This window comes from Amblyomma americanum, chromosome 6 (assembly GCF_052857255.1).
Source record: "Amblyomma americanum isolate KBUSLIRL-KWMA chromosome 6, ASM5285725v1, whole genome shotgun sequence".
Taxonomy (NCBI): domain Eukaryota; kingdom Metazoa; phylum Arthropoda; class Arachnida; order Ixodida; family Ixodidae; genus Amblyomma; species Amblyomma americanum.
The window spans coordinates 70863506-70890797 of NC_135502.1; the positions used below are offsets into that span (position 1 = coordinate 70863506).

Below are 27292 nucleotides of genomic sequence, written 5' to 3' on the forward strand. Positions count from 1 at the left end.
GCTCACAACAGAAGATATGCAATGAACCTGTTTATAAAGGGCCTCAAATATGTTTTCATGTGAAGGGAAAAGGGTGCTATTTTGAGTTCTACAGCTTTTAGCCAAGCTGCAAGCAGCCCTGCATGCGACTGCTTAAATTTTGCTACCTGACGTGATGACACTTTTCTCTGCATTTATGTTAATCATTTTGCCTTCTTTTGTAGAGGAAGGATTGATCAGGAGGTAAAACAGAAGTAGCTAGCTTCCTTTCTTTATCAATATATGATAGGAAGCTAGCAACCTCTTGTAAGCAGTTTTGAGTTTGGCTAGTAGGTGAATATCAAACATAGCAGAAATGGGTGCACGAGATGGGACAAGAGACTACACACACTTGTGTAGCATAATTGTACCATTGGTTGCCTTTTGGCTGTGCTGTGGTTGTGTTTTCTTTCATGCCACTTTTGTTTGGACATTACGTTAGCATGTCCATTGAGCACAACTGCTTCTCATCGAATTGCATTCTCCACTTCATGGTAAAAGCATCCAAAAAGGTCACTATCCTGCATATAGAGCCTGATACTGGGTACTGTTTATTCTTTGCAACACTTATGGCAATAAATTATACTTTGTGAGCACCATTTTTCAAGACAATATAAGGACAGCATTGTGGCACCACTTAATTTAAGAGGCAGTTGGAAAAGATAGAATGAGTGCTCGTGTTCATGGGAGGTGTGAATGTAAGGTTATATACAAAGGATAAGCGGCAAGCACGAGCGTATTGGAAATATGCAACCACGTATTCCGTTTGCATCATAGTTTGGAAGTCTACTAAAAACAGTACAGACAAGAATGGAAGCTTGCATTGATAAACTTGGCGAATGTCCTCTGATTTCTTTTTGTAAATAATCTACTGTTCCTCTCTATGTCACCAGAATGCTACAGCGAGCGGCTTCAAAAGAACGGTGTCCCTGCACACATGCTCAACGTGGCTGTGAAGCAGCTAAACCGCTTTGTTGTCGAAAAGCTGGGCGACATTGAAAAGCTGGCCAAGAGGTACTTATAATTTAATTTTTGAATAATTTTTGAATTTTCCTGTTTGTTTGCACGATGGTACTAGTATGCATTTGGCGGAGTCCATGTAGCTTTTTACTGCCTGGACAATGATTATGGATGAAGTGGCAGGATTTATAACCTGCCTAGCTCTGTAAAGTAAAATTTTCATTGATATTTATAAGAGGATACACACTCATTTTAACTTCAGTACCAAATTTTTGTTCACTTTTTCTTTAATGCGATACAGCGCGAATAAAGACGGGGACGAAGCGAGACAAGACACCACAGCGCTGTGGTGTCTTGTCTCGCTTCGTCGCCGTCTTTATTCGCACTGTATCGCATTATGGAAAAATACCAACTAGCCCGATCTGCCACTCTTGCACTTTTTCTTGTCCTAATTTGGCTTGGGTGGTTTCATTTTGCAGGCAGGAGCAAAAAGAAGCTAGAGGCGATGGAGCAGAAGAAATGTGAATGGAAAGGGGATGAAGTGTTTTTTTTTTGCTTTGCATCTCTCATGAACAAGATTTGTTTAAATGAATTCTTGTGTTGTGTCCATTTATATTAGGATCTGTTGGATTCAGCTATTCAGGCCAAGTGGAGAATTGATTTAGTGTGCAAGATAAAATCTAATATATTGAACCCACTGGTCACAGTCTGTGCAACTAATTCTGCATTTGGTCTTGATCCCAATGGGCCTGACATCGTTATCCAGTTGGTCTGGCCCACTGTACCGTTTGTACCCAATGGGTATGACCTGATAAATCCAATTGGTCTGTCCCATAAACCATTGTACACAATGGGCCTGGCCTTTTGTATCCAAATGGTTGGTCCTGCTGAACCCATTGTACCTAACGGGTATGACCTGTTGGATCCAACTGGTTGCTCCTGCTGGACCCATTGTATCTAATGGGCATGACCTGTTGGAACCAACTGGTTGCTCCTGCTGAACCCATTGTATACAATAGGTGTGACCTGTTGGATCCAACTGGTTGCTGTATACAATAGGTGTGACCTGTTGGATCTAACTGGTTGCTCCTGCTGAACCCATTGTATACAATAGGTGTGACCTGTTGGATCCAATTGGGAGTCCAAAAACACCATTGGAAATTTCAAATGGTTCCATTTGAAAATTTCCAATTGGTTCCAATGGTTTTTTTTGACTGGGGCACATCGAAGCTCCAGCTGAGTGCACTTCGAAACTGGCTAGCGCTGAGGTGCTACTCTCAAGATATGCTCGGTTTCCGCGACACCTCCAGGAGCGGAGCCAGCCAAGGCCACTAGGAGAGTCGCAATTGAGCAGCAGCAATTAAAGGCTCTATGGGGAGACATTTATTACCTGTTACCATTTCATCTTTGGTACTAGGCGCGAACACACACAGAACACAAGGAAGGGAACGGGACAAAGAGCCAGTACCAAGATGAATTGTGACCAACTCGCCCAAGAAGACATTCTTTTAAGCTGTTACCATTTCTACCAACAACTTGATATTGACCAACGCTATCGCATTTTTATGACACTGGAGGCTGGCATCCATGCTGGCATGCCGGCCGGACCCGAGAAGGGCGCCCTGTTTACGTTATCATGACGCTTAATGCGTCATCATGGTGAACATCAAAACCACCAGACCATCCTCCTACTCACTCAGACATCCTCCTACTCCTACTCACTCAGGTCCTACTCACCCTACTACTCAGACATACTCCTACTCACTCACTCCTACTCACATGCCCTTTGCGACCTGTAAGTCTAATATGGGCATTAAAGTTCGCTCAAAATAAAATAAACCCATTGGTCAGAGGGGGGGAGCTTCGAACAATTAAGTACACCCTTTTGGGGAAGTAGCACGCGACATCATTTCACAGAACTCCTCACCCAATCTATAGCGTCTTGCGATATACTGCGTCTCCTGACCAATGTCCGGGTTCTTGCTCCGCCGGGAAATTGGAGCGAAGGAGCGAGGGAGGGAAATTGGAGATAAAAGGAGCGAGGCCCATGCACGAGCCGTTTCTGGGCGTCCATGTTCAAATCGGTTCAAACACGCCGGCGGCCGCATTTCCCCTTCGGCTGCATACGCTCTTTTTTATAGCGAGACTTTCGTGTCACTGTTTCGTGCTGGTTTTCAGAGAGGCAAACCCACGCGCCTGGAGCGTAGCGGTCTGTAGCCCCGCTCCCGGAAGGAGGCCCCCATCCCCCTGGAGGATCGTCGTCCCGGCGCCGGGCTTTTGGCCGGTCGCCCAGGAATTCCGGCCGCCCAGCCTACCCCGGAGCTTGGTGGAGGTGCTGACCGTGGCCCCTTACCCTCTACGCGCTGCCCATCTGCTGATCCAGGTCCCAGGCCCGGCTCAAGCATGGTTTCTACCAATCCCGCTGGCGGACCGACTTTCCGTGCGCCTCCCCCGAAGGCGCACTGCTTCAACTTCTCGTTAACGACCGAGGCCTCGGCCGACGACGTAGTCGACGGCATCGAAGCTGTTGTCGGCCCGAAGGGGCTGGAGTCGCTCCAGCACCAGGGCGGTTACAAGTTCTGCGTCGCCGTAGTATCTGCTGCGGCGGCTCACAAGCTTCTCGCAGCGGGTGCCTTCCTTGTGAACGGCACCTCAGTCCCGATCTCCTGCGTGGGTCCTGCGGTCGTGAACGTCACGGTGTTCAGGCTGCCGCTCTGGCGCATGTCGACAACGGTCAGCGGCTGGTCCAGATGGAAATGCAGAAGCCCGTACCCAACTTCATCTCTGTCCTAGGGCACCGCGCCATGTGCGATTATAGAGGCGTCCGCAAAGTTTGTTCTCGCTGTGCGCAGGAGGGCCACGTCGGCGCAGCATGTCGCACGCCGCGGTGCTTGCGATGCGAGGCCTTCGGCCACGACACGGTCGGGTGTCGGGCGATGTGCAGGCGGTGAGGCGGGCCGCACGCGGCGGCGGATTGCCTGCGGCCGCGTTCGTACGCAGATGCGGCCGCCGCCAGGGGACCCGGGGCTCCCCGACCTGGGCCGCCCAAGGGACCTGGAGATGACACCTTGCGACGCCACGCCGAGCAACGGCCGGCTGACACCCCTCGGGAGGGCCAGGCCGCAGGCTCCCCCGTCGACACCCCCGGGAAGGACCAGGCCGCGTACCCTCCGCTCGCCACCCCCGGAGAGGATCAGACTGAGAACCCCCCGGACGCCTCCCCCCGAGAGGAGCAGAGTGCGAACCCCCCGGCTGCCACCCCCATGTGCCACCCCAGCGTGGACCCCACCGTTGACGCGCCGCCAGAGAGCTTCTCGGAGCTTTTCTCCTTTCATTCCCCTTCGTCCCCGGCCGCCATCTCTGCAGCAACGGGCGCCTTCTCGCCGGAGCCGCTCGCATCTTTCGGCTCGGAGGACGACTCGAGCCAGGACTCTGAGTCCACCTCGTCCCAGACGGATCAGGACGGGCCGTTCGTGAGCGGTGCAGTGTTGCGCCTGACGGGGGACCTGACCTGCGAGCAGCGCCAAGCCCTCTCCACCTCGGTATACCAAGCCCTGCCCTGTCAAGTGCCTCGCCCTCAGCCCAAGGGAGAGGAGACGCAACCAGCCGGTGGTGGCTTGTCGCCAACACCGGTCGCTACTTCGGCGGCGTCGAGTGGAACGCTGAGTCACCACGTGATGGTCAGTCAGCCGCTCGATCTGCGAGCAGTGGCCGAAATGGACACAGTAAAGCTAGCGGGGAAGCACGCGAGGGACGCGGATGATAATTCCGATGGCGCTGTCTCGCCCTAGGCAAAAAAGTCTGCCCCAAGCTCCGCTCTTGGCGGGGCTCCCTAAAAGAGTACTGTTACCGTCGACGCTCTGTATCACCATCATGGCGTTAGTGCACCTTTTCTCCCTGAATGTTCAGGGATTTAGGTCGCCGGACAAGCAGAGAGAGGTGATGCACTTCGCCTGAGCGCAGGGCGTCGACATCCTGTTTTTACAGGAAACTAACCTACGTTACCCACGAGAGGTCTCCGATTTTAAGTCCAGGTTTTGTGTTCATGCTTTTTTTTCGTTAACTACTTCTGTTTCGTGCGGTGTTGGTGTGGTTTTTGTTAACAGCTCTTTTCGCTCTGGCGCGCACTGCATTTACGGCATAAACGGTCGCACATGGTCAATTTTTATTTGGGTGGCAGGCGTATCAGGGCGTTAAGTGGTCTACGAACCAGCCCTCAGTTCTGATTCGTGGTTTTTTTTATTTGTTGGATTCTTTTCTGTGAAGACTGCTATCCTTGTCTTCTTGTCGGAGATTTCAATTGCGTTTTAGATCCCGTACATGATGTGCACGGTCCAGGCCAGGGGCGACCTTACGTCGGGGCACGATCACTGCGAGATATTTGTGTTCAATTTTGTTTGACTAACGCGTGGGTAAAACTACATGGTGACAGTTTTGACTACCAGGGAGAAGGGCAAGTCGGCTAGTCGTCTTGACAACACCCCAAGCATTATCGATCATCGACCACACGTGTAGACTCGTGGCGTATGGATCCACCATGTCTGCTGACAGCGTGACAGCTATTGAACGGGCAGCACAGGAGGCGTATCTCTGAGGAGATAAACACCACCCTTGTCCGTATTCGCGTCGTGCAGCGCGGTGCGCCGCTTTCGCCATGCCCATTTATCTCGGCCTGTTAAAAGCTCGCTATCACACGCTACTACGACAGTCCTCGCGGGCGGACAGCAAGCAAGTCAGGCACTAATGCAAGGTAGACCTGTGTCAGACCCCACAGTATTACGGCAGGTGCGCCCAGGTAGCCTTGATGACACACGACAGGTCCACGTGGAGGAGGTTGTTTTGCCGGACGGTTCCAGGGGAAGCAGCACGGCTGTCATCTGACGCTTTTGAGCGTCACTTTTCGCTGCTGTTTGTTTCTGAGGCAGGACAGCGGGAAGCCGCCTCCTTTGCGTACGCTTTACGCAGCTTTTGTGGCCAGCTGCCGCAAGTGCCAAGCGATCAGCGCCCTGGTCAGCTCAGGCGAACTGTTTGCCACCGTTAAAAACATGAACGCTGCCTCATCTCCAGGCCCTGACGGCATTTCCACCAGCTTTTATGTGAGGTTTTACACCGTCCTGGAGGAGCTTCTCCGGGTGGTGAACGCCTTCGTCAGGGATGGCGAGACGCCGCAGTCATTTAGAGAGAGCCGTGTTGTGTTCATCCTTAAACCTGGCGGGTGCCCATCTGATTCGCAGGCACGGCGCCCGATCACTCTGCTTAACGCAGATTACAAGATTGTGGCGTCACTGCTGGCTAAAAGGTTGAGTAAGGTTTTAGCGGTGCTCGTAAGCCATACACAGACCTGCAGCGTGCCTGGACGATCGGTGTTCTCGTCTCTCGCACTAATGCGTGACTTCTTCACGTTCACCTCAAAAACGGGAATACCGGGTTGTTTCGACTCACTTCATCAGGCTAAAGCCTTCGACCGAGTTGAGCACCGCTCCCTTTTTGGAGTTCTCGGGGCTTTCGGCTCTCCGCCCGAGTTCGTGGCGCGGTTAGAGCGACTGTATTCCGGCCTTACAGTTCGGTTGCTTTTTAACGGCTCGTTGAGCGAACGCTTCAATATCGAGTGTTGTGTTTAGTCCCCCTCCTACACCACGTAGCGGAGTGTCCATTGGTGCGTGGGTTCCCTTTGCCTGGCCAAGGTCAGGTGAAGGTGTCCGCGTACGCTGACGTGTCCCTGTTTTTGCGGGACGAAGACAGCTACGCAGCGTTCTTACGGCTTTTTGCGAGTTACAGCGAGCTGTCCGGCACCCTGCTTAACAGCGGCAGGAGCAAAGCTCTGCGCTTTGGCGCTTTTGTGTCAGACCTGCTGGGCGACGTAGAGTGGGTCGCGGCGGTTAATGTTCTTGGCGTCGTGTTCCTCTCCTCAGGAGTGGTAGCTCGCGAGTCGTGGTCGCAGTTAAGATCGACATCAGAGCGTCGTCTCAAAGTGGCAGCGCATTTTCGCTTGTCGCTGTCTGAGCGCGTTTTTATAATTAGATCATCTGTGTGCACGCCACTCTTCTACGCAGCTCGCGTCGCCTGTTCGCCGCGCACATTCACGCGTCGTTTGGCCATACTTTGTGGCGCTTTTTTCTGGGCGGGAAAGACGGACACCGTCGCTCGCGCCCCCCTGCGCCTTCCCACGCGCATGGGCGGGTTCAGCTTGCCAGATTTGGCACAATATGCAGTGCTCTAGCTGTCCGAGGCGTCCGCGACCTGGTCAACGTCACCGACTACCCGGGGAGGGTATTTCTCGCCTACCTTCTGCAAGGTGCAGAACATTTTTTTATTTCCCTGCCGGGTGCAGGCGTTATGTATATATTTATTTTCCTTCTGCAAGGTGCAGACCATTTTTTTATTTCCCTGCCAGTTGCATGGGGCTTGTGTATATATTTATTTTCCTTCTGCAAGGTGCAGAACATTTTTTTGTTTCCCTGCCGGGTGCAGGCGTTATGTATATAGACCATTTTTTTATTTCCCTGCCAGTTGTATGGGGCTTGTGTATATATTTATTTTCCTTCTGCAAGGTGCAGAACATTTTTTTATTTCCCTGCCGGGTGCAGGCGTTATGTATATATTTATTTTCCTTCTGCAAGGTGCAGACCATTTTTTTATTTCCCTGCCAGTTGCATGGGGCTTGTGTATATATTTATTTTCCTTCTGCAAGGTGCAGAACATTTTTTTATTTCCCTGCCGGGTGCAGGCGTTATGAATATATGTATTTTCCTTCTGCAAGGTGCAGAACATTTTTTTATTTCCCTGCCAGGCGCATGGGGCTTGTGTATGAATGTTTTTTTTTTCCTTTTGTACTTTTTAACTTGTGTGAAGTGTACAGGCTGTGCAGTATTCGTTGCCTACTTTGGTTTCGTGTTTCAATGTGGAAGCATTGCTAGTCCCATTACGAGAAAACCTGACGGCATGTATGAGCACACGCAGATGGTACAGAAAATCCCATTCATGTGAGGATAAATTTGCCGTCATCACGTGATCGCATGGCGCACACGGCAAGCCGAGGGCCGCCTTTCCCAACGGTCATATACATGACATTCGCGTTATACACCCCCCACTGACTGAGTTCAATATGGCGCAACTTTTCCATGCTACATTTGTGTCAAAATTGCAACTAACCATTTCTCGTGCAGTGTGTTCCAGGTGGTGTCATACGCACGTGCTTCCACATTCCTGCACATAACCAATCTGAAGTGTGTGTGCAAATTTTTTGCGATGGTACCTTGCAACATTGTGCAAGACACACACAAGGTGTGCGATATGTAGTTTACTTTGATTTCGTTTTTAGATGTTACCTTTTTACGTTCTACAAGACACACAAGGTATGCTATATCTAGTAAGTGTTTGGTTTTTCATTTGTTCATTAATCTTCCTCCTTTGCACATTCATGATTGTGTACTTTAACGACACGTTGTGACACACGTGCTTATAGGAACAATGTTGTAGAGGGCTCCGGGTTAATTTACACCACGGGGTTCTTGAACGTGTGTACACATTGCGTAGCGCACGCACACTGTTTGTCCGTCGCAATGTGACCGCCACGGCTGACAGTTAACCTGCTCCACATCGGTAGCAGAATACTTCAAACAGTGGGGTGCCACGACGGGGCTTACCATGACTTGTTCCAAAATATTGGAAGGTATATATAGGAACTGTAGAGCTACCGTAGTCCTCTATAAAGTCAGCATTAAAATTCCAATAAGGAAGGACGTCAGGCAAGGAGACACAATCTCGCCAATGCTATTCACCACCTGTTTACAGGATGTATTCCGAGGCATGAAATGTGAGCAGTTGGGAATAAGAGTAAATGGAGAGTACCTAAATAATCTGCGATTCGCTGATGACATTGCCTTGCCGATTCACTCAGGTGATGAACGAGTTAGGCAGAGCAGAACGGTGGGCCGAGCACGCCAGGCGCCTCCGGCGATTGCTGCGGGAGCCTGTTTCTGAGGAGGGTTGGCATGACTTCCTTTTAGTTTTGCACGAGGCCATTGCGGAGGTTGCGAAGGAGGTAAAGCTGCCGACGGCTCCGGCCGGAGGTAAGCCGCGCCAACCGGTCAACCCCGAAAACGCTCAGCAGATTCAGAGACTCTACCGCAGGAATCGCCGCCGAGCGGTACGCCTGATAGTGGAAGGCGAATCTTCGCTCTGCCCGGTCCCGCTGCAAGACATTCAAGATCATTTCACGGCCACGTGGGGACCCAAGGAAGTAGACACGACCATCCTGCTAGACAAGACCAGCTACATCGAAACCGGCGGAATTCCCCCTCGACGCATTCACAGAAGAAGAAGTCCTCGGGAAGCTCCGCAAGTGCGAGAACAGCGCCCCCGGGAACGACCGCATCACCTACCAACACTGGAAAGCCACCGACCCGGAAGCCAAGTTCTTGACCGCTGTATTCAACACCTGCATCAAGCTAAAGAGAGTGCCCCAAGAATGGAAGGAGTCTCGGACGATACTGATTCAAAAGAAGGGAGAGGTGCAAGACATCGGCAACTGGCGCCCCATCGCCCTCGGCTCGACGATCGCGAAGCTGTACGCCGGCTGCCTAGCGTCCAGGCTGCAGCGTTGGTTCGGAGAGCACGAGACCCTCTCGCGCTGCCAAAAGGGGTTCCTGCCGCACGACGGCGTGTTAGAGCACAATTTCGTGCTGCAGGAGCGCCTTGACGCGGCGCGGGCCGGCCGTGGGGAGCTCTGCGTGGCGTTCCTGGACTTCGCCAACGCCTTCGGCTCCGTCGCCCACAACGCCATCGTCGACGCCCTGCGAGGAGACGCCCTGCGAGGAGCCGGCGCCGGGGACGACTTCTGCGCCATCGTAGCCGACCTGTACCGCGACAACACCACCCGCATCGTGGCAAAGAACGGAGCAACGCAGTCTATCGACATCTCTGCCGGAATTCGCCAAGGCTGCCCCCTCAGCGGACTACTCTTCAACCTGGTCATCGATCCAGTGCTTACGAGAAGTTCAAAGAGACGAGCGACAGCACAACATCCTGGCCTACGCCGACGACCTGACCCCGCTGGCCAACAGCCCGGAAGAACTTCAATCCCGAATCGACAAAGTAACAGCCCTCTCTTCCAGGTTGGGACTTAAACTCAACCCCGGAAAATGCAAGACCCTGCACCTCAGCGCCCGGACGCCCGTCGGAACCAGGCCGAAAGTCTTCGAAATCAACGGGACGGCCATACCGACGATCAACGACTTTGAATCCCAATCTTTTCTAGGACGCCCCGTCGGATTCAGTGTGTTCCCGGACACTGCAACCGTCGACGACGCCATCGGCGTAGGCCACCGCCTGCTGACCTCGATGCTCGCCCCGTGGCAGAGGTTGGACGCTGTCGAAACATTCGTATATCCAGCGCTCAACTTCATGCGGTGCGGGTTGTTGGGGAAGGCAGAGTGGGAGCGCCTCGACGAAGCCCTGCGACCGCTAATAAAACGCACTCTCTACCTTCCAGCAAACGCCAGCAACGACTACATCTACGGCAGCGCAGCAGCGGGCACGACGGGAATTCCCCTGGCAGCGGAGCTCAGCGACATCTGCCGCATCGACAGCGCTTTTAAACTCCTTTCTTCTACAGACGCAGAGGTTCGAGACCTGGCGAAGCGAGCGGTCACCGAGGTCACCACCAAGAGACTGGGCCGAGAAGTGACCGAGGCGGACATCGCAGCCTACCTCAGCGGGGAGACGGAGGGAGACTTCAGGGCGCGGGCCACGCAGCTCAAGTCCGTATGGACGGAGGCGCGAAAGGCGTCTCGAGGTCACGTGGGAAATGCGGGAAGATGGGCCCCACATCACCTGCGCCGACGTGACTCTGGCGCCGAAGCACCGAACGAAGGTTGTGAAGAAGCTGCGCTCGATCGCCACGGCCGCACGAAATCACTCTCTCCAACAGAAAACCAACCAGGGGAAAGTGATGGAGTGCGTCGCCGCCGATCCCAGCAGTTTTCATTTCATGCGTTCTGGTCTTTTCACCCGTTTCTGTGACTGGCGCTTTCTTCACAGGGCAAGGTTGAACCTCCTGCCACTCAACGGTGCAGAGCGTGCGGGTACAGCAAGGAAACCCTCCCCCACGTGCTCTGCCACTGCATGCGTCAGAGTGCTGCCTACACCGCCCGGCACAATAAAATCGTGAACCGGCTGAAAGCTGCCGCAGGGAAGCGATTCACAATCACCCATGAGAATCGTTCTGCGAGAACGACTAACCTCAAACCAGACTTTGTTCTGGCGCGAGGGGAGTCGGCGATTGTCATAGATGTCACTTGCCCCTTTGACAATCGCAGAACGGCTTTCTATGCGGCACGGGAGAGTAAGGTCGCCAAGTACGTACCCGTGTGCCAATACCTGCTGCGAAAATTCCAGCGGGTCAGCATCGAGGCAAATGTTGTTGGAGCGCTCGGCTGTTGGGACCAAAACAACGATAAAGTGATGAAGAGGCTCTGTAGCAAACGCTACATGCGCGTCTTCAAGAAGCTGGCGGTGAGCGACACCATCGCTGGCTGCTTCACGCGAAGTCTATTCCAGACACGTGGCTGCAAAGTTGAGGGGCTCGCACTTCGGTGGACCTCAGCAGTCACACGTTGGAAGACTTCGAACACACACAAGAGCACACTCACACTACAGGAATAAAACTTATGGACGAGACTTCCGATAGAAAGGAACGAACAATAATCAGATATGCGGGTATACGTTTTCTGCACTTGGAAGTCTCGGCGAATGTGCAGGAGTGCATAAACCAGAACCAGCAGTTCGAGAGCTGGTCCACAGCGACAGCCCAGAACCCACCTCTCAAATGTACGATCCAGAGAATATTCCCGCCGCGCAGGGAAATCACTGTCAAACTGCTGTCAAAGCATATATGCTTTGCAGATTTGCCACGCGACTGCGGAAGCCTCCTAAAACTCCTAGGTCAACGGCACTTTCTGCGAATATAACCTCCCTTACGCCGGGAAGTACTGCCACTTCAGACTTGCTAATGGACTGCTGAAAACTCTATAGTTCTCAGCGGAGACACCTTCTGTGTTGGCTCTCTATATTAATACAGACGGACTTCCTCTGTGTAAAAGTTCCAAGGTGCAGATGGCCAATACAGTGCAAGATAGCAAAAAGTGATCTCCCTCCTTTCATTGTTGGCGTGTTTGAAGGAAAAGGCAAGCCACAATCTGGAAATGACTTTTTGCGCAGGTTCATTACCGAACTGAGTCATATCGTGCAAAATGGTCTAGTCAGAAAACGTCAGGAGTGTTTCACACAAAGGCTTTTTATATGACACCCCAGCTAGGTCATTTGTTTTCATGACAAAAGGACATAGCAGTTACAATTCTTGCCTGAAATGTACTGTGGAAGGAAGTTACGTACAAGGAAGGATTTGTTTTCCAGATGCAACAGCTGCCACACGCACAGACAACTCATTTCGCATCCAGACAGACATAGAATACCACCACTGAACTGAACTCCCTCTGGACTTTATTAGAGATGTACATCCAGTGTTTTTCTGGACTTTATTAGAGATGTACATCCAGTGTTTTCTTTACATTTCATTATTTGCTGGTAACGAGAGAAAACCCTATTAAATCGGATTGAACGTCCAGGCTTCTGCCTTCTTTTCTTTAACTGGCCATCGAGAGTAGGAAGAGTCGCGTGGCGGCTTGCCGCGCGGCCATCGATGGAGTAAGCAGAGTATGCGCGTATTTTTATTTCCGTGCGCCTAATTTGCTGCCATGTTGTCTGCGACTAAAACTATTCACGGAAACTTAAAAACAAAATAAAAGCAAAATCGCGACTGTCACACGACTGGCTGAAAGGCATTCCGTGCGTTAAGTCCTACTACTCTCGATGGTCAGCTGAAAAAAAAAAAATGGCAGGGGCCAGGACGTTTAACCCGATTTAATAGGGAAATCGGTTACACAGGATAACAAGTTATTCGAAGTGTCAACGAATTCTTGGAGCGTAGAGATTGTGTTCCCACGGTAAAAAGACGAGCTCAGAATCCTCTTTAGCTCACCTTAACACCAAGTGCTTTGAAAATGACAACACACACACATGCAGTGTTTTCTTTCTTTAGCAGGAAATAATCTTGTTCAGTTATATGTGCAGCAAGTATGAAGTGTTTAGGCTTGCCGCCGTTTCTGCCTATCTGCCTTAGAAAAAACCTCCTTTTTTGTATTTAATTAATGGCAGTCTGTATAAAGGGAGAGCCATTTTTCAGAATGGCTAATTTCATTTTTTATGTTATCCAGCCTCAAGTGATTTGGGCAGATTGAAGCTGACTAGGAGCCAGTTCACATCAGACCTGTCTTCAACTGAAGATGAGAGGTCAAGACGACGAATTAGACCCCATCACTATATATCATAGTCGGACTCTGAAGCAGACGGGCAGCGAAAAATTCCAAGAAAGGACCATCAGTTCAACCCAGCACCTCCAAATGACTTTCCTTCCACTATGCTTTCAGGTCAGTGGTAAGGTTTAAATTAACTGCCCTTTAAAGGGTTGCATATTAGGGTGATTGTTTGGAATTGTTAGTGGTTCCACTCATTAAAATGCACACTTAATATCTTCTTGTACTGTACAATGTCAATGCACGTTTAAGGACCCCAGGTGGTTGAAATTTCCGGAGCCTTTCACTATGCCGGCTCTCATAGCCCATGGCCTGAGTCGCTTTGGGACGTTAGTTAAACCCATGTCTCGATTATTTCTAGCACCGCAGCAACACAAGATCATGGGAGGGGACATGGCAAATCTTTTGACTCCACAAGGTATTTCGAGAGCTCTTGATTTTTTCTAACAGCATATGCGGCACCTAATCAAGGACAGTCCACAGCAGCTCCAGCTATTCCAGAACAAGGTATCGCCACACTTTTTTTGGTAATGGTTGAAGCTGAGTGTGTAAACATGGTCGCATAGCAAGGCATTTAAAATGCATAAGGTTAAGCTGCCACACCTGCAGCGAGCCAGTAAGGGGTTCAGACCTTCACCTTTGCATGAGAGAAGCGGAGATTTTCGCTAAGTGCCAAGCAGTTTATCTGATACTTCTGCCCTTTTTTGTTCTCGTCAGTTTTACTGGTGTTAACATTGTGTATTCGCTGTTAGTCATATGCTCTTGTTGTGTTTTGCCATCAGTGTTCTAAAGGCAAGTTATGAGGCAGCTGCAGGTCATCCGCCACAGTGGAGCAAAACCGGGAGCAAAAATGCTAGGGTAAAAAAATGAAGAGGCAGCTGCTGACACTGGTGTGCCAACCGTTTAATGACCTCCAGGAATGAAGGGTTTTTGACAGTGGACTAATTTTTTACATTAATTAGCTGCTTACAAGTAACAGCAACATGCCAAAGCGACCACTGTAGGCCGCTGGGGCAACCGTTTCTCAGGAGTGCCGAAATTTGCGGCGCTCGCCAAAGTATGCTCACATGTCCGGTGGGGGCGTGTCTGGCGGTGGACCAGAATGACTCCGAACCCTGATTCAAGCTCTGGTTATCGCTTCTCGGCCTTTTGGCTAACAGAGGCCGTGACGCTGCCCGCCGAGCCAGCGGTTCTTCCAGTGTTCCTGACAAAGCGGGCCCCCTGATCCTGCGTCCCGGAAGTCCTGCCTGCCGTCCTGCTGCCCGGCGCCGCGCTCCTGTCGTGGTGACCCGGGCGGAGCCATGCAGCGTCCCTGCACTGCTGTGCGCCCTACCAAGGCGCAATGTTTCCTGTTCAACGTGCCGGAACCTGTTCAGGCCGACTGCCTCATCGACATCCTCGAGGAGGTGGTCGGAGTCGGGGGGGCTGACTTACCTTCAGCACCTCGGAGGTCTTCGATTCCTGGCCGCCGTGGCTTCCATGGCTCAGGTGTCCAAGATATTGGCGAGAGGCAGCCTGCTGATCGCCGGGAAAGAAGTGCCGCTGGAACAAATGGGCGTTCCAGTGGTTCATGTGACGGTCTACCGTCTTCCGCCATGCATCAGCGACGCGGACCTGATCGCGGCGTTCGTGCACGTACGGGGAAGTAAGAAGCAATGACCGAAACGGCCTTTCTATGCAAAAACAGCATCGGGAACGGGACACTCCTCGTCAAGTTGGAGATGACAAAGGCTCCACCCAACTTCCTGACGGTGGCCGGAACTCGAGCCATGATAGAGTACCGCGGCATGAGGCGTGTGTGTTCCCGCTGCGGAGGAGAGGGCCACTTTGGTGCTTCCTGCAAGCAGGTACGCTGCGGACGGTGCTGCGGTGGGGCCCATCCTACTCGACTGCGTTCGCCCGCGGTCCTACGCGGCGGCTGTGGCGGCCTCGGCTGCCAAGGCGCCCCAGGGACCAGGCGATCGACCCGGACTGGCGGAGTCCACTCAGGCGGCTGGCGCCGTTTCCAGCGGCGCGGCGGAGGAGGTGGTGGCGGGACCGACCGAGCCTGCGGTCCAGCAGGACGACGCTGCGAGCAGCCCCGCTGACAACCAGGTGGAGCAGGAGCTGACGGGCTTCTCTTCATCCCCGTCCGAGACAGAATAGCCGGAGGGCACCTCGGACGCCGAAAAGCTAGCTTCGGACGACTCCGACGACTCGAAGGGCGAGCCGTCTCTTGAGGAGCCTGGAGGCCTCCCTTTTCGACGCACCGACAGCGGCGCAGCACGATGGCGCAGAGTCGGACACAGAGTAGCCCGGCTCGCCCTCTCTGTGACGCCCTGTACACGCCGGTCAAGAGCGACCAGGACAGCGACAGCGCGACCGTACGTCCTGCATATCTTGGTCGCCGTGGCCCCGCGCGCCCCGAATATGATGCAAGCGAACGTCCGAAAACATCTGGACGAGTCCAAGCATCAACACTCGTCAGCGTCTGACGGCAGCGCCACCTCTTCTGGCACACCTGCGCCGAAGAAGAAGAGCCTCATGGACGTCTCCTAAACGCCGCACCTTCACCATGGCGTCGTCGCTCCGGTTATCTGGCCGTATCAGCCTCCCTCCCTCTCCCTTTCTTGGCGGTGGCTTGGGCACTGCCTTTCGGGTGCTCGCCCAGCGCCGCTATCTTATCGGTGCGCTGGCCCCTACAGGGCGGCTTGGGGACGATGATCGGTGCGTGTGCTGCAGTGTGTGTGTGTGTGTGCACGTGTGACTGTGTTTGTGTTTGCACAGCCGCGTGTGCCGCGCGGACCCTTCTGCGGCCAGTAAGGATCAGCACATCACCGCGTCTTGGAGGAAGGCACGCGTGCGTCGCGTTTGGCGGGCGGCTGCAAACTGCCGCTGGATGACATCGCTGACCTAGGCTACGCACGCTCCCTTAGTCGGAAGAACACGCGACCACCGCGTATCGAGGAGGTCTCTCGAAGACGGTGCGACTTCGTCGGCGCCTTCTGAGATTCAGGGTGTTTCGCGTCGCAGTTTGCGGCGCTCTTTTCGACGCGAGGCCTGCCAGTTCAGGACTTTGAAGGAGCGGTCGCCACGTTTTGCGGTTCGCTTCCCCAGCTCTCAGACGAAGCTCGCGGTGTGCTTTGTTCCCCAGCAACGATAGAGGAAGTTCGCGAAGCCTTGCAGGCAATGAACCAGTCCACCGCTCCCGGACCAGACGGCTTAGTGGCAGGCTTCTACTCTGCCTTTTTCGACATCGTCGGGAGCTTGCTGCTCCAGCTGGTGAACAGCATTTTGGTGTCGCGGCAAAAGCCAGCCTCTTTCAGTGTTGGTCGGATTATGTTGCTGTTGAAGGATGGCATGCCACCATCGCAGCCCGGGTCCTGGAGGCCCATTACTCTCGTCAACAGCGACTAAAAGCTGGTTGCTACGTTGCTGGTCAGGCGGTTGCGGACATTTTTAGGCAATCTGGTGAGCCCCTTCCAGTCGTGCGCTGTTCCGGGGCGATCTGTCTTCGCCTAGCTTACATTAACGCGGGACGTATTTGCTTACGCCTGCGCTAAACAGGTCAACGGAGTCTTTGTGTCGCTCAATCAGGCCAAAGCGTTTGACAGCGTGGAGCACGCCTACCTTTTCGCAGTGCTGCGCTGCTTTGGCCTGCCGGAGGATTTCGTCCAGGTCGTCGAGGTGCTATACAGCGGACTCAGAAGCGAGCTGTTTATGAACGGCACTATTGCCGGCGAGTTGGCGGTGACACGGGGAGTGCGGCAGGGATGCCCGTTTTCGCCGGCGCTCTTTGTGCTGTCACTCGACCCGCTTTTACGAAGGGCGGTGTTGGACAAGCGCATTCGCGGCTTCCCCATGGTTGGTCAGGAGTCTGTCGTCTCCGCTTACGCGGACGACATTTCCGTCTTTGCCAGGGATGCGGACAGCTTCCTGCGGCTTTTTGACCAATACGCCTCCCTCTCAGGTGCCGAACTTAACCCGACCAAGAGCAGCGCTCTCGCATTTGGCTCCTTTCGGGGCCCCCTACCCGCGGCGGTTCCCTTCGTGGACGTTGTGAGAGTTCTGGGGGTCTTGTTCGAGCCGGAGGGAGTCTCTCCCCGTGCGGGCGCTCGCGGAAGCCGCGCCCTACCACCTTTCGTTGAAGTCAAAGGCGACGGCCGTTAAAACGCGAGTTTGCGCCTTCGCCTTTTATGTCGCGCGGGTGGGAACCATGCCGCGCTGTACAGCGGGACGGCTCGCGTCCCTTATTGTAACCTTTATTTAGGATGGTGGCCAAGCACTTGTTGCTCACCGCTTCCTTGAACTGCCAGTAGGTCCCATCTGTCCCCACCGTTCCTCGGGTCCTGGGAGCTAGACTTGTGTAGTCTTTTGGACGCGGACTGGTACCTGGGCCGCGGTCTCATGCTGTATTAGATGGGTTCTGTGCTCCGCGTCTTTTCGCCCGTCCGCTACTCAGGTCCGCAAGCGGAGAGGCCGTCTCCCTACTACAGGGCAGTGGCGGGCTTCAAGTCCGCCTTAGAGTGCGATTTCCCCGACATTGATATTTTGATACCCCTGCCTCTCGGGTGAGCGAAGTGGTCTGTTGCAGCCGCCTCGCTCAGGATGATCAGACCAAGTGCTCGGTGTCTAGGTGGCGATCCTGGAGCTGCCAGCTTGCCTGATGAGGTTCGAGATTTTGAGTGCCACAGGCGTTGGGGCGTCCTTCCAACGCGCCAGCGCTTGGCCACATGGGGCATCGTAAGTAACGAGCAGTGCGCAAATTGCGGCGCCCAGGAAACGCCGGATCATGTATTTTACCAGTGCACGGTTGCGAAATCGATGTGGCGCCTAGTTGCGCGGATGTTCCAGATTCGTGTCGGTAGAGGGGCCAGGCGTCAACGAGGCCCCTTTGCTCGTTTAGTGGTGGCTGCCACTATGTTTGTTTTGTGGCGTCGGCGTTGCCTCGCTGAGAGGCTCGTCGAACCCCAGCCCGGGCTATGTACCCAGCGCTGCAGAACCTGCGCCTCGTCATCTGGGGATACTTGTCTGGCCTGCTAGCAATTGATGGCGAGGCGCTGTTTCTGCGGCGCTGGCACACACGATTCATTGTAGTTACCGACGGCAGGCTAGAGATAAGGGCCTTACTCTACTAGCTTGCCCCCCCTTTTTGTGCGTTTCAAATATTGACACCCTCTGTACATGTGACATCACTGTGAAAACTTGCTCCTGAATTTGTAGCTTTGTGGGCTCACCCTTTTTATTTTGTAATGGAGAGCCAAACTGGGCTGCCAGTGTACGATTGCCTTTGAGCGCACTATTGTATTTTTGTTCTGGTGGACCTTGCTGTTTGAGAGTAATTAAACTTCTCTTTGTGTGTGTGACGCTGTCCGTCGAGCCAGCGCTTTTTCCAGCGTTCCTGATCAGGCGGGCCCCCGGATCCTGTGTCCCGGAGGTCCTGCCTGCCCGGCGTCGCGCTGCTGTCGTGGTGACCCGGGCGGAGCCATGGAGCGACCCTGCCCAGCTGTGCACCCTACCAAGGCACAGTTTCCCTGTTTACAGTGCTGGAACCTGTTCCGGCCGACCGCCTCATCGACATCCTCGAAGAGGGGGCTGACTTCAGCACCTCGGAGGTTTTCGATTCCTGGCTCCCGTGGCCTCCATGGCTCAGGTGTCCAAGATATTGGCGAGAGGCAGCCTGCTGATCGCCGGAAAAGAAGTGCCTATGGAACAGATGGGAGTTCCGGTGGATCATGTGACGATCAACCGTCTTCCGCCATGCGGCAGCGTCGCAGACCTGATCGCGGCGTTCACGCAATAACTGAAACGGCCTTCCTGAGCAAGAACAGCATCAGGAATGGGACGCGCCTCATCAAGTTGGAGATGACAAAGTCTCCACCCAACTTCCTGACGGTGGCCAAGACTCGAGCCATGATCGAGTACCGTGGCATGAGGCACACCTATTCCCGTTGCGGAAGAGAGGACCACTTCGGTGCTGCCTGCAAGGCGGTGCGCTGCGGACAGTGTGGCGCTTACGGGCACGTGGTCGCGGTTTGCAGGCCCGTATGCAAGCGCTGCGGTGGGGCCCATCCCATGCCCGACTGCGTCCGGCCGTGTTCCTTTGCGTCGGCGGTGGCGTTGGTGGCAGCCAGGCGCCTGGATCAGCCCGGCCGGACTGGCGGAATCATCTCGGGCAGCTGGCGCCGTTTCCAGCGGCACGGCGGAGGTGGTGACGAGCCTGGCCGAGCCTGCTGTCCAGCGGGATGACGTAGTGACCAGCCCCGCTGACGACCAGGCGGGGAAGGAGCTGGCAAGCTCCTCGTCTTCCCAGTCCGCGACGGAACAGACGGAGGGCACCTGAGACGCCGAGCGGTCGGCTTCGGCCTATTCGCTGGGCGACTCGTCTCTGGAGGAGCCTCCGAGCCTGGATGCCTCCTTCCTCGACGTTCCGACAGCGGCACAGCACTACGACACGGAGGCCGATACCGTGATGAACTACACACTCCGGTGAAGGGCGCCCAGGGCAGCGACAGCTCGAGCGAGCCGCGACCGCAGGCGCCGCACATCCCGGTTGCCCTGCCCCCGCGAGGCCCGTGCGTAGCAAAGGTGCGAGACCTGGAGGACCCCAAGCGCCAGATTTCGTCATCTTTTGAGGGTAATGCGCCTTCTTCCGCAACGTCGGCGCCGAAGAAGGCGAGGACGGCGCTCATGGACGTCACCAGAAACGAATATTTTCCGACATGGAGCCCTCGCCCAGCATGCTGGGCTTTAGTGGCCGCCCTTCTCTGCGCGGCGGCGGCTCGGGCGCCGTTATCTTATCGGCACGCTGGCTCCGTCGGCGCTTCTGGAGAACGATGAACGGTGTTTGTGCGGTGGTGTATTTGGTGAGTGTATGACTGGTTTCCTGCCACAGCCCCGCCCATCGGCCGGACCTTTCCGCCGCGGGTTCGTCAGCCTGGACGCCAGCAGGGATTTGGGACGCCTCCCAAGAGCCTCGACGCCCCTTCCCTAGCGCTGGTGTATCAACGCACCCACTCTACCCGCAGAACTTTGCCGCAAGTCCGTCACCGTAATGTTTCGTTGTTTTATCTGGTTGCATTGGTTTCTTCTTTATTTACATGATGGCTGCTTTTTGTTTCGCTTCTTTTAATGTGCAGGGTTTCCGCTCTCCCGATAAGCAGCGGGAGGTGCTTCACCTGGCGCGTTAGTTGCACATTGATGTTTTGTTTTTGCAGGACTGTAATTTCCGCACCCCTGCAGACGTTATTTCTTTTCGTTCACGGTTACATGTCCATGCTTTCTTTTCCCTGACGGATTTGCGATGCTGCGGAGTGGGTGTTGCGTTTTTGAGCCCGGCAATTCGCACCGGCGCGCATTGTACGGGTCGCCATTTGCCCGTCATTCTCCCGCTCTTTGTTGGTTCGTTCGTTCGCTCGCTGCGGACACGTTCTGACAAGCTTGTCTTTACGCTCGGCTTGACCACTTGCTCTTTCTACCTCTAACCATCGCCCTCGCATCCCTCCTTGTTGCTTTGCAGCCGGCGCTGCCGGGGTCGATCTGTTAGTAGGGGAGAAGGAAGCCACGTGTTCGGGAGTTGTGTCGCCGTTTGCTCGCTCTTCGCTGCTAGACGTTATAACAACACCCGGACTGCTTCTCTTGTTCTTGCTGCTTTCACAAGATGGTGTCGCCAGCGTCAAGCACCACCTCCAGCCCAAGTCGACCCAGATCGCAGCCGCAACTCGAGAGAAGCACGCTCACGATGTGTTTTCCGCTGGCGCCCACGTTCCGGTGCACCGAGAAGGGATGCGCTACTGCATATGCCCCGGCCACGTGGACGTCCAAACGGCAGGCAGTCCCTCATTCGACACGTGGAAAGCGACCATGGCGTGCGCGTCGACCGGGTAGAAAACTTCGGCACCTTGCGCAAGAAGGATGCCGGCCGCCGACCAACTGTGCACGAATGCCTCGCTGGAAGGAGCTTCGAGGAGACCTCGCCTGTGGAGCATAGCTACAAGTGCTCCGAATGTGCAATACCTTTTACTACAAAGAAGGGACTGCACAATCACCACTCGTAGCACCACAAGCGCTGCCGCCCCGTCCCGGGCCATCGTCAACGACTCGCCCGAGGACGCGCCGCTCGCCGCCACCGTCTGAAGACTCCCTCCCAGAAACGGAGCCCACAGACTCGCCTCCACCGAGCAGCCAGCACTCGTCGCCGTCACTAACACATTCTCTTTCCCCAGGAAGCTTCGAAGCCGACGACGAGCCACCGAGCCCTGCACCAGCAACAGACATCGCCCCGTCACCACTGGAGCCTGACATCATCATCTCCACGCAAAGTGAAGCATCCGCCCGGGAAGAGTCGCCGATCCCAACTCTCTCGACAAAGAGGAGGGCCCAACACAGCAACAAGAAGACGACGGCGGCCACGAGGACGAGGAAACCACCGACCCTGCGGCAAGGCGGACCGATGACAACGACAGCGCCGGGGACGAAGCGAACGCTGACCCCTTGGCAAACCGAGCATGCCAGGCGCCTCTGGCGTTTGCTGCGGGAGCCTGTTTCTGATGAGGGTTGGAAGGACTTCCTCTCAGTTTTGCAGGAGGCCATCGCGGAGGTTGCGAAGGAGGTAAAGCTGCCGCCGCTTCCGGCACGGATTAAGCCGCGCCAACCGGTCAACCCCGAAAACGCTCAGCAGATCCAGCAGGAATCGCCGCCGAGCAGTACGCCTGATCGTGGAAGGCGAATCTTTGCTCTGCCCGGTCCCCCTTCAAGACATACAAGATCATTTTACGGCGACGTGGGGACCCCAGGAAGTCGACACGACCACCCTGCTCGACAAGACCAGCTACATCGAGTCGGCGGAATTACCCCTAGACGAATTCACAGAAGTAGTCCTCCGGAAGCTCCGCAAGTGCGAGAACAACTTCGTGCTGCAGGAGCACCTTGACGTTGCGCAGGCCGGCCGTGGGGAGATCTGCGTAGCTTTCCTGGACTTCGCCAACGCCATCGTCGACGCCCTGCGAGGAGCCGGCGCCGGAGGCGACTTCAGCGCCATAGTCGCTGACATGCACCGTGACAACACCACCAGCATCGTGGCAAAGGACGGAGTGACGCAGTCCATAGACATCTCCGCCGGAATTCGCCAGGGCTGCCCCCTCAGCGGACTGCTCTTCAACCTCGTCATCGATACAGTGCTACAAGAAGTTCAAGAAGACGAGCGACAGCACAACATCCTGGCCTACGCTGACGATCTGACCCCGCTGGCCGACAACCCCCAAGGACTTTCGTAGCAGCCCTCCCTTCCACTTGAGCTCAACCCTGAAAAATGCAAGACCCTGCGTGCAACCTCTGCAGCCGGACGCCTGTGGGAACCAGGCCTACAGTCTTCGAGATAAACGGGACAGCCAATCCAACTATTAATGACTTTGAATAGCAATCTTTTCTACGACGTCCCGTCGAATTCAGTGTGTTCCCGGATACTGCATTAGTCGACAACGCCATCAGCGTAGGCTACCGCCTGCTGACCTCAATGCTCGCGCCGTGGCAGAGGCTGGACGCTGTCATGACATTCGTGTACCCTAGCGCTCAACTTCTCCATGCGGTGCGGGGTGTTGGGGAAGGCAGAGTGGGAGCGCCTCGACGAAGACCTGCGACCACTAATTAAACGCACCCTCTACCTTCCAGCGACTGCCACCAATGACTACATCTACGGCAGCGCAGCTGCTGGCACGGCGGGAATTCCCCTAGCCGCGGAGCTCAGCTACATCTGCCGCATCGAGAGCGCTTTCAAGCTTCTCCCGACGCAGAGGTGCGAGACCTGGCGAAGCGAGCAGTCACCGAGGTCACCACCAAAAGACTAGGCCGTGAAGTGACCGAGGCGGACGTCGCAGCCTACCTTAGCGGGGAGACGGAGGGAGACTTTAGGGTGCGGGCCACGCAGCTGAAGTCCGTATGGACGGAGGTGCGAAAGGCGTCCCGGCGTCTCAACTACGTGGGAAATGTAGGAAGATGGGCCCACATCACCTGTGCCGACGAAACACTGGACGAAGGCCGTGAAGATGCGCTCGATCGTCCACAGCTGCACGAAATCACTCTCTCCAACAGAAACCTAACGAGGGGAAAGTGATGGATCGTAGCTCTGGATCGATGATGAGGTTGAAGAGTAGTCCGCCGATCCCAGCAGTTTTCACTTCATGTGTTTCTGTGACTGGCGCTCTCTACACAGGGCAAGGTTGAACCTCCTGCCACTGAACGGGGCCAGGCCATGGGCACGTGCAAGCGACCAGCGGTGCAGAGCATGTGGGTACATCAAGAAAACCCTCCCCAACGTGCTCTGTTACGGCATGCGTCAGAGTGCTGCCTACACCGCCCGGCACAATAAAATCGTGAACCGGCTGAAAAGCGGCCGCTGGGAAGCGATTCACCATCACCTATGAGAATCGTTCTGCGAGAACGACTAACCTCAAGCCAGACCTCGTTCTGGCGCGAGGGGAGTCAGCGATTGTCATTGACGTCACTTGGCCCTTTGACAATCGCAGAACTGCTTTCGATGCGGCACGGGAGAGTAAGGTCGCCAAGCACGAACCCGTGCGCCAATACCTAGTGCGAAAATTCCAGCGGGTCAGCATCGAGGAAATTGTTGTTGGACCGCTCGGCTCTTGCGCCAAAACAACGATAAAGTGATCAAGAGGCTTTGTAGCAAAAGCTACTTGCGCCTCTTCAAGAAGCTGGCGGTGAGCGACACCATCGCTGCTTCATGCGAAGCCCACACTTTCAAACACCACTCTGCGAATGCTTTTTTTTCTGCTGCAGCGGTGTGAAGGTCACTCCGTTTGGGGGCCGTGGTTGGTTTTGACTTGTGGACTCTTTTCCTTCAGTCACCTCACCCCTGAAACCTTACTTTCACACATCACTTCGCAGACACGTGGCTGCAAAGTTGAGGGGCTCGCACTTAGGTGGACCTCAGCAGTCACGCGTTGGAAGACTTCGAACTGAAAGCATCAGGACTACTTCTGTGAATTCGTCGAGGGGGAATTCCGCCGGTTCGATGTAGCTGGTCTTGTCTACTTCCTTGCGTCCCCACGTGGCCGTAAAATGATCTTGAATGTCTTGCAGCGGGACCGTTGAGTGGCAGCAGGTTCAACCTTGCCCTGTGAAGGAAGCGCCAGTCACAGAAACGGGTGAAAAGACCTGAACGCATGAAATGAGAACTGCTGGGATCGGCGGCGACGCACTCCATCACTTTCCCCTGGTTGGGTTTCTGTTGGAGAGAGTGATTTCGCGCGGCCGTGGCGATTCGCCGCTTCTTCACGACCTTCGTTTGGTGCTTTGGCGCCAGGATCACGTTGGCACAGGTGATGTGGGCCCATCTTCCTGCATTTCCCACGTAACCTTGACACGGCTTTCGCGCCTCCGTTCATACGGACTTCAGCTGCGTGGCCCGTGCCCTAGTCTCCCTCGGTCTCCCCGCTGAGGTAGGCTGCGACGTCCGCCTCGGTCACTTCTCGGCCCAGTCTCTTGGTGGTGACCTCGGTGACTGCTCGCTTCGCCAGGTCTCGAACCTCTGCGTCTGGAGAAGAGAGGAGTTTAAAAGCGCTGTCGATGCGGCAGAGGTCGCTGAGCTCCGCTGCCAGGGGAATTCCCGCCGTGCCTGCTGCTGCGCTGCCGTAGATGTAGTCGTTGCTGGCGTTTGCTGGAAGGTAGAGAGTGCGTTTGATTAGCGGTCGTAGCGCTTCGTCGAGGCGCTCCCACTCTGCCTTCCCCAAACCCCGCACCGCATGGAGAAGTTGAGTGCTGGGTATACGAATGTTTTGACAGCGTCCAACCTCTGCCACGGGGCAAGTATCGAGGTCAGCAGGCGGTGGCCGACGCTGATGGCGTCGTCGACGGTTGCAGTGTCCGGGAACACGCTGAATCCGACGAGGCGTCATAGAAGAGATTGAGATTCAAAGTCGTTGATCGTCGGTATGGCTGTCCCGTTGATTTCGAAGACTGTTGGCCTGGTTCCGACAGGCGTCCGGCCGCTGAGGTGCAGGGTCTTGCATTTTCCGGGGTTGAGTTTAAGTCCCAACCTGGAGGAGAGGGCTGTTACTTTGTCGTTCGGGCTTGAAGTTCTTCCGGGCTGTTGGCCAGCGGGGTCAGGTCGTCGGCGTAGGCCAGGATGTTGTGCTGTCGCTCGTCTCCTTGAACTTCCCGTAGCACTGGATCGATTACGAGGTTGAAGAGTAAGTAGTCCGCTGAGGGGGCAGCCCTGGCGAGTCCCGGCGGAGATGTCGATAGACTGCGCCCTCTGCCACGATGCGGGTGGTGTTGTCACGGTACGGGTCGGCGACGATGGCTCCTCGCAGGGCGTCGACGATGGCGTTGGCGAAGTCCAGGAAAGCGATGCAGAGTCGTAAGGGAGGACCCCCTTTTGGCTGCGTGAGAGGATCTCGTGCTCTCCGAACGAGCGCTGCAGCCTGGATGCTAGGCATTCGGCATACAGCTTTGCGATCGTCGAGGTGAAGGCGTTACGGCGCCAGTTGCTGATTTCTTGCTCTGGTCCCTTCGTGTATCAGGATGGTCCGAGACTCCTTCCATCCTGGGGGGACTCTCTTGAACTTGATGCAGGAGTTGAAGACTGCGGTCAGGAACTTAGCTTCCGGGCCGGTGGCTCTCCAGTGTTGGTAGGTGATGCCGCCGTTCCCGGGGGCGCTGTTCTCGCACTTGCGGTGCTTCCGGAGGACTTCTTCTATGAACTCGTCGAGGGGGAATTCGGCCGGCTCGATGTAGCTGGTCTTGTCGAGCAGGATGGTCGTGTAGACTTCCTTGGGTCCCCACGTCGCCGTAAAATGGTCTTGTATGTCTTGCAGTGGGACCGGGCAGAGCGAAGATTCGCCTTCCACGATCAGGCGTACTGCTCGGCGGCGATTCGTGCGGTGGAGATTCTGGATGTGCTGAGCGTTTTCGGGGTTGACCGGTTGGCGCGGCTTACCCGCAGCCGGAGCCTGCGGCAGCTTTACCTCCTTCGCAACCTCCGTGATGGCTTCCTACAAAACTGAAAGGAAGTCATCCCAACCCTAATCAGAAACAGGCTCCCGCAGCAATCGCCAGAGGCGCCTGGCGTGCTCGGCGAGAACTCCGTTGTCCTCGGTCAGGTTTGCCAGGGGGTCGGTGATCGCTTTGTCTCCGGCACAGGCGTTAGTCCGCGTTGCCGCAGGGTCTGTGGTTTCCTCGTCTTCGTGACCGCCGTCGTCCTCTTCTTGTTGCTGTGTTGGGCCCTCCTCTCGGCCCGAGTTGGGATAGGAGACTCTTCCCAGGCGGATGCTTCAATTTGGGTGGAGATGATGACATCAGGCTCCAGTGGTGACAGGGCGATGTCCGTTGCTGTTGCAGGACTCGTCGTCGGCTTCGAAATTACCTGGGGAAAGATAATGTGTTAGTGACGGCAACGAGTGCTGGCTGCTCGGTGGAGGAGTCTGTGGGTCTTCTTTCTGAACATAGCAAGCTTTACCGGTGAGCCAGTAACGGGGCGAGGTCATGGGCACGTGCAAGCGACCAGCGGTGCAGAGCGTGCGGGCACAGCAAGGAAACCCTCCCCCACGTGCTCTGCCACTGCATGCGTCAGAGTGCCGTCTACACCGCCCGGCACAATAAAATTGTGAACCGGCTGAAAAGCGGCCGCCGGGAAGCGATGCACAATCACGCATGAGAATCGTTCTGCGAGAATCACTAACCTCAAGCCAGACTTCGTTCTGGCGCGAGGGGAGCCGGTGATTGTCATTGACGTCACTTGAACCCGTGCGCCAATACCTGCTGCGAAAATTCCAGCGGGTCAGCATCGAGGCAAATGTTGGAGCGCTCGGCTGTTGGGACCAAAACAACGATAAAGTGATGAAGAGGCTCTGTAGCAAACGCTACATGCGCCTCTTCAAGAAGCTGGCGGTGAGCGACACCATCGCTGCTTCACGCGAAGTCTATTCCAGACACGTGGCTGC

At 55.1% G+C, this 27292-nt stretch overlaps 1 protein-coding gene and 2 pseudogenes across 5 annotated transcripts in view; 2 read left to right on the forward strand and 1 right to left on the reverse strand.

The window, feature by feature from the left end:
* Positions 1–27292, reverse strand: part of LOC144093677 (uncharacterized) — a 377080-nt gene that overhangs the window by 207539 nt on the left and 142249 nt on the right. The window lies entirely within an intron of this gene.
* On the forward strand, positions 9509–11910 carry LOC144093676 (uncharacterized; annotated as a pseudogene).
* On the forward strand, positions 22846–24089 carry LOC144094767 (uncharacterized; annotated as a pseudogene).